Source organism: Ixodes scapularis, unplaced genomic scaffold, assembly GCF_016920785.2.
Source record: "Ixodes scapularis isolate PalLabHiFi unplaced genomic scaffold, ASM1692078v2 PGA_scaffold0__279_contigs__length_252992795, whole genome shotgun sequence".
Lineage (NCBI taxonomy): Eukaryota > Metazoa > Arthropoda > Arachnida > Ixodida > Ixodidae > Ixodes > Ixodes scapularis.
Genome location: NW_024609835.1, coordinates 227,876,418 through 227,883,385, shown reverse-complemented (window position 1 = coordinate 227,883,385; position 6,968 = coordinate 227,876,418).

Below are 6,968 nucleotides of genomic sequence, written 5' to 3'. Positions count from 1 at the left end.
GTTTGGTCGTCCCTGGACGGGGCGGGGTGCCGGTGATCTCAACCTCTCGCCGGTGCCGTGGACATTGAACATCCTCGTTGGGCCCTTTTCGGGTCTGGTGCCCTAATTTCGGCCGGAAACCGGTTCCAACACCCTCTCCCCCGCGGAAAAGACTGCCGGCGTTTTCGCTGGGCTGGGGGAAAAAACGGCTGTGTGAATGAGGCCTAAGCCTACTCTTGGTTTGTTCTATTTTATTTTTTTTTCTATGTGTCCGTGCATAGCTTGTGCTAGCCCTAAGCTATTTCTCTTTCTGTCCCACTATGTCCGTAGCGTACCTTCAGTTCACATAAATATGCGCAGTTCTCTCGTATTTTATCTTTTTTCTGCATTTAATATTCCGCAAGTATTCCGTATAAGTTTGCCAAACACTGAACAATGTGTTCAGATGGGATTATTTTGGGAGAAATCCTAATATGTATATTCTTGTCAGCAATCCGCAGTGACCTGGAATCTTTGTTGAATGAGATGCTGGCCGCCACAAATGGGGATGATGCCTCATCCAAAGTTGCCAAGGTGAATATCTATTGTTTTCTTGACATCTCATGGCATCTATGGTACATTAAATTTTTTGTATATGTGTCCATATGTTTTACAACTATTGTCACGAATAACGAGGTGAAACAAATAACTGCCAAAAATAAAAAGGGAACAAGATAACAGCCGTGCGTCGCGGGCATTGAAGTCAGCGTAACAGCAGAGTCGAAAGCTGGGGCAAGACTGCCTCCGCTCGCCATGCAGAGTCCCTAATGTATACCCTCGTGGGTTTCTCCAACATTTGGGTAGAACTTTCAATGCATAGGATACTCGTAACCTAATCAGACGAGAATGTTCTTGAACTTACGAGAACGCCAAGTTGAAAGAATAAATAAAAGGACAGTCCGCTGACTGGAATCGAACCTACAGCTTCCGTGCAACAGTCAAGCGCGGTGACCACTCGGCCACGCACGCGCTTGCTCGCCGACGCGTGTGGCACTATTAACAAAGAGATTGACTATCTTGATGCCTGACCTTGATAGTCTGAAAATGTACTGCATTATTTTCTTTATGTTTACTGTGTACAAAATAGATATGCTACATACCTCGAGTTCGAAACATTTTAGACATTTTGAATCTCGCCGAGCTTCAGATATGCAAAATTTGCAGCTTTCAATTTCTGCCACGGCTTGAGTTTCACTTTGCAAAATTTAAAGCTTGAGCTTTTTCAAAGTTTGAGTTTGACAGTCTCAAACATTGCTTAGGTTAGAAAAATTAAAATATTTTCAATATTTTTATTAAGTTCAAGTTTGTGAAGTGTAAAGTTTCAGACTTAAGTACAATTAAAATTTTTTGAGGACAGCAAGGGCATGATGCACAAAGGAACAGCTCACCCGCAAAACAAGTGCTCAGAAGTCTAACACACACAAAAGTTGTTAGACAGCGCTGTGTAAGTATTTCTTTCTTTTGTCTGCATCAGACTTCTGAGTGCTTGTTTTGGGGGTGTGCTGTTCCCTTGTATATCATGAACAACCAACCCGCCTGAACCTCTGTTTTAACAGCGAGTGCAGGTTCATTGATAGTTTGCAAATTGTCTCGCTTGAAAGTTGCAAATTGAAACCCAAAGTTTTCTGTGAACCAACCTCGTGTTAAGCTTTCTAGGCTTATTTTTTACTTTGATTTAAAATAGGTAATGTTCATTGCGCTTACGCTATATAATCACTCCACTGCACAAGAGGCCTTTGTAGCTGCTTGGGTGGTGCTGATCTGAGAGTGTCATTTACATCGCTCTAATCTAAAAGAACTAACAACATGCAGCTCACCTTGCACACGAGCAATCAAATGCCTTCCATGCATCACGACATGTGCGTCACGCGCTGAGCTAGGATTGCTAGCAGATTCGCCCATTGCCCGAATGACATTCCATGGAGATGACATTAGATTGCTCGTGTCCAAGGGGTATAGTAGCATGCATGGCTTAGATGCTCAAAGGAGGCTGGTGGTTCGCTATCCACTGAATTCCATAGCTGAAGGGAGTAATTTATTTTGACTTGTTTCAGGCAATATCACAACATTAGGACAACCTTGTTTAATACATTTTTCAACTAATGATTGGTTGAATGTGGTATGTTTATTTGTTCAGGATATGGTTACAAGCATGAATGTCTGCTTCCTAAGAATTTTTTTTCTGTCTTTCTATGCGGTCTGTAATATTCCTCCTTCCATTTTAGAAGACCGGAAAGCGGAAAGGAAGTACCCTTGAGGACCGCGTACTACAGCGGCTGAGATTGGAGTTTCTCAAGGTGATAAACAACTTTTACTAAAATGGGATTCAGTTCTATCAGAGCAGTTGCTTGAGCTGACTGTGTATGCATAACACACTCTTCGTGCTGAAAACTTTGTTTCAAAAGCTGCATCGTCAAAACTATTTGTAAATCTGGGAAAGCATAGTTTTTGGATGATTTTCAGATGCTTTTAGAGCGCTGCTCTTAGACGCCCGTTCCTGTGTTTCACAGTGTCGGCGTCACCAGAAGAAGAGTGGGCAGGGTGTGGAGGAGGAGGAGGGGAGTGTACGGATGCATAATCACGTAACATTGCGTGATTACGCAATGTCACATGATTATGTAACCTGACATTACGTAAAGTAACCTTCTGTGATAATGTAACTTTTCGTAACCATGTAAGTTTATATGATCATGTAACTTCACCCACGTAATTACGTAAAGTCACGTGATCACGGAACCTTGTGTGGTTAGGTAAAGTAATATTATCACGTAAAGTTATGTGTTCATGTGATTTTGCATGATCCTGTGATGCCACATGATTACCTGCTTTAAATAATTGGTTTATAATTATGCATAACTTACCGTAAAATACCGGGCAAGCGCCCACTCAAAATTTAGAGAATTGCGAAAAAATGGGGGACGGGCGCTTGTCCGGTCATGAATTTTACGTATAAATGTACTGTGTATATTTTTTCCTATCTTAGAAACTTGGATACGGGCGCTTAATGTGGAATGGGCGGATGCGCGGTATTGTACGGTATAGGTGTAACAGAAATATATATAACGAAATTCATTACCACTATAAATCGCAAATTCAAAACACCTCAAGAGCTGCGCTCTAATTTCGCGTTACAGAGAAGCGTAAACGTCTTTCAATTCTTTGTCTTGAACACTAAAAAAAAAAAAAAATTTCTTTAACCCAGGAAACCTCACGACCAGATGGCGAGGGTCCTGCTTCTGCCAGTGGTGGCACGGAGTATAGTGCCGATGAAGGCGAGGCTGAGGCCAGGGCTGCCGCAGCTGAGGCAAGCTCAGCGAAAGCCGAGGCCAAGGCTGCCGAGGCAGAAAGGAGGGCAGCACAAGCCGAGGAAAAAGCGGCGCAGTTGGAGAAGAACCTCGAAGACCTCCAAGCCCAGCTATATGACAGCGAGGCACGAGCGGTGGCAGCGGAGGGCAAGGCACTGTTTGCAGTGAACACACTCTTCCCTTTGCTGGAAGGTATGAATCATAAATGTCAGAAGGAGGTCTAAACGTTTGTTCTCCTTACCCTCGGATGATGATAAAGTAACAGGGAGTGATTTTTACTGCTCAGTGTAGTAGGCTGATGATGCTAGATATTTAATTTGAACAGGACCACCCGAGATCTACAAATGTTCCCCTCTTAGTACTTTGTGGGGAGTACACGTTTGTAGCGAATGATTTATAGACAGGGTATGGTGTCGGGTGTCTTCTGTCTACATAAAGTAGGTTGCAAGGTTACATCGTAGCTGGTTGTTAAAACTAAGAAAGAGATAGCATGAGCCAGGAGGCAAGCAACTCTTCTCCGACACAGGTCTGTCTTCTTTGTGGTATTTGGTGGGAGGGGGGGACTTGTTTCTTAATTGAGGCTTCCATCGCTACCCAGTTGGCCCAGCCATCCTTTGCTGTACACACGCATCATTGCACAACTGAGAGGGGAAAGCACGCCTCAGATAAAGAGGATCGAGAACTTTTGGTTTAAAAAAATAGCTAGAGTTGACCGAATGGCGTTTGCTACCTCCTTCCTGCCAGAAAGTTTAATTTTCTACTGTTGAACTTGCAGGCTTACCCAGTAGTATAGACAAGGCTAGAGCTATGGATACCCTTTCTTGCTCATTGAAATAGCTAGGTCATAGGAACCATGGCCGAGAGTTCTGAGACACAAGCAAAGTCTGCTGCCAAGCTTCCAATGCAAATAGACCATTCCATTTAGCGCTCTCTGGGTGGCACCATATTGTTCGACAGCAGCGCCCTCTCCATACATCAGGGAAATTCAGCGGGTTCGGCAGGGTAAAACGAGAGAGAGGGCACAAGCCCGACCCCGCTAGCAGACGACAAAACGGGAGGTTGCCACTCTTCATCTTTGAGCTGTATCGGCGGGCTGTACGGAACATCGCACTATTGACTTGTCAATAGTTCGATGTGCTATTGACGTGTCAGTGGTAGTGCTATTGACGTGTCACTGACGCACTCGGGTCCCCTCTTCTTGATAAAATATGCCTCTTGCAGTTCCCGTGCCCTTTGAATTCTGCTTCTACCGAGAATCTTGGTATCACCGAAGCGTGGCTCGCATTTGCAGACCCTACAGTGCATGGGCAAATGTGCCCTGTCATTTGTCTTTAAATTTTGCGCGTGCTTTCTTAAACGGTCATTCGTGCATCTTTCCGTTTGTCCAACGTAAGATTTTCCACACGTTAGAGGGATTTCATACACGACCCCTGTGACGCATTCGATGTACGGCCTGGCGTGCTTCGTGCCACATCCTCGCTCGTTATTGATTTCTTTAGTAATTCGAGGGCAAAGTTGTCCGAGTTTCTTTGGCGCTGAAAACACGAGAGGTACTCCGTACCCGTTCGCAACCTTCTTGAGGTTGTGCAACATTTTGTGTACATATAGTACAACCTCTGGCCTCATATTGCTCAGTGCCGACTGCGTCACTTTCCTGGTTGTGTGCCCTTTTACTTTCTGTAGGGTGGCCTCTGCCACACTTGTCAAGACCGTTTGAGGGAAGCCCGCTGACAATAGCCTAGTCAATTGGTTGTGGAAGCTGGCCTGCTTGCGGTGAGCACACGACTTCCTGATAACTGACTCTAGGCAGAGCGTTGCAATTCCTCTCTTTACCACCTTAGAATGCGCAGAGTCATATGGCAGGAGCGCTTTTTGGGATTGTGGGGAATACATCCAACACATGTGTCCCTCCTACAACTTCAAGCTCAGGTCTACAAACTGTAGGTGATCCTGGTTAGGGAGTCCATGTGTAAAATGTAGGCCCTTACCATGTCGTTTAACCAACCAGCTCCCAACCAGGATCACCTACAGTTTTTAGACCCGAGCTTGAAGTTGCAGGAGGGACACGTGTGTTGGATGTATTCCCCACGATCCCAAAAAACACTCCTGCCATATGACTCTGCGCATTCTAAGGTGGTAAAGAGAGGAATTGCAACGCTCTGCCTAGAGTCAGTTATCAAGAAGTCGTGTGCTCACCGCATGCAGGCCAGCTTCCACAACCAAATGACTAGACTATAGTCAGCGGGCTTCCCTCAAACGGTCTTGACGAGTGTGGCAGAGGCCACCCTACAGAAAGTAAAAGGGCACACAACCAGGAAAGTGACGCAGTCGGCACTGAGCAATATGAGGCCAGAGGTTGTACTATATGTACACAAAATGGTGCACAACCTCAAGAAGGTGGCGAACGGGTACGGAGTACCTCTCGTGTTTTCAGCGCCAAAGAAACTCGGACAACTTTGCCCTCGAATTACTAAAGAAATCAAGAACGAGCGAGGATGTGGCACGAAGCACGCCAGGCCGTACATCGAATGCGCCACAGGGGTCGTGTATGAAATCCCCCTAACGTATGGAAAATCTTACGTTGGACAAACAGGAAGATGCACGAATGAGCGTTTAAGAGAGCACGCGCAAAATTTAAAGACAAATGACAGGGCACATTTGCCCGCGCACTGTAGGGTCTGCAAATGCGAGCCACGCTTCGGTGATACCAAGATTCTCGGTAGAAGCAGAATTCAAAGGGCACGCAAACTGCAAGAGACATATTTTATCAAGAACAGGGGACCCCAGTGCGTCAGTGACACGTCAATAGCATTGTATAACGCTGAGATTCGTTTTTTCGATAAATACATGTAAACGGTTTCATGCTCTTGTATCTCGCGCATGAGTAGCCTGGGTGACGGTAAGTGTATCATATATAGATATATATATGTACTTCCATCTTCCTTTCCCAATACAGTTGTGAGTAGCGCCCGTGTTTGTATTCCATCTTGTGTACGTCTTTTTTTAGCGCTTTTAACCATGGTTCAATTCTGGGGAGGGAGCAGAGAAGGAAAAAGGGGGGGGGGGTTTAAAAAGGAGGAGGGGAAAAAACGGGTTATTCGCGGCCTTCCCTCAAGGTCTCTGGTCCCCTCCGCCCAGTTCGGGACGGAGGAATTTCATCTCCCTGTCGGAAAGGGCCAGAGAGGGTGAAACGACGTTAGTTACCGAGCTCTTAATGGCGTACGATTCGGCGACTTCCCTGCCAAATCTCTGCTGGTGTCCTCCCAATACGCGCGTACCTTCGTATCTGGGCGAACAACCGTCGCACGTCATACGATGTACAACTATTGGGTGCATGGAGTCGTCGGGGGGGTTTGCTCACCTCCCGCGAGTGTTCACTCAGGCGGTCATTTCGACACCTCCCGGTCTGCCCTATATACTCCCCGCCACACGAGAAAGGGATGGCATAAACCACCTCTTTCCTGCACTTAACAAACTGCTGTCCGTGCTTCTTCTTGCATTGAGTCGCGGAGGGCGGGGTATTCACCATTCTGCACATTTGTTGAAGCTTTTGCTTGCAGCTAAACACTACCCCTACCTCGAAGCGAGAGGCGAGTCCCTTGAGGCGATGTGCGGTGTTGTGCGAGTGTCGATGAGAGTTGAAAG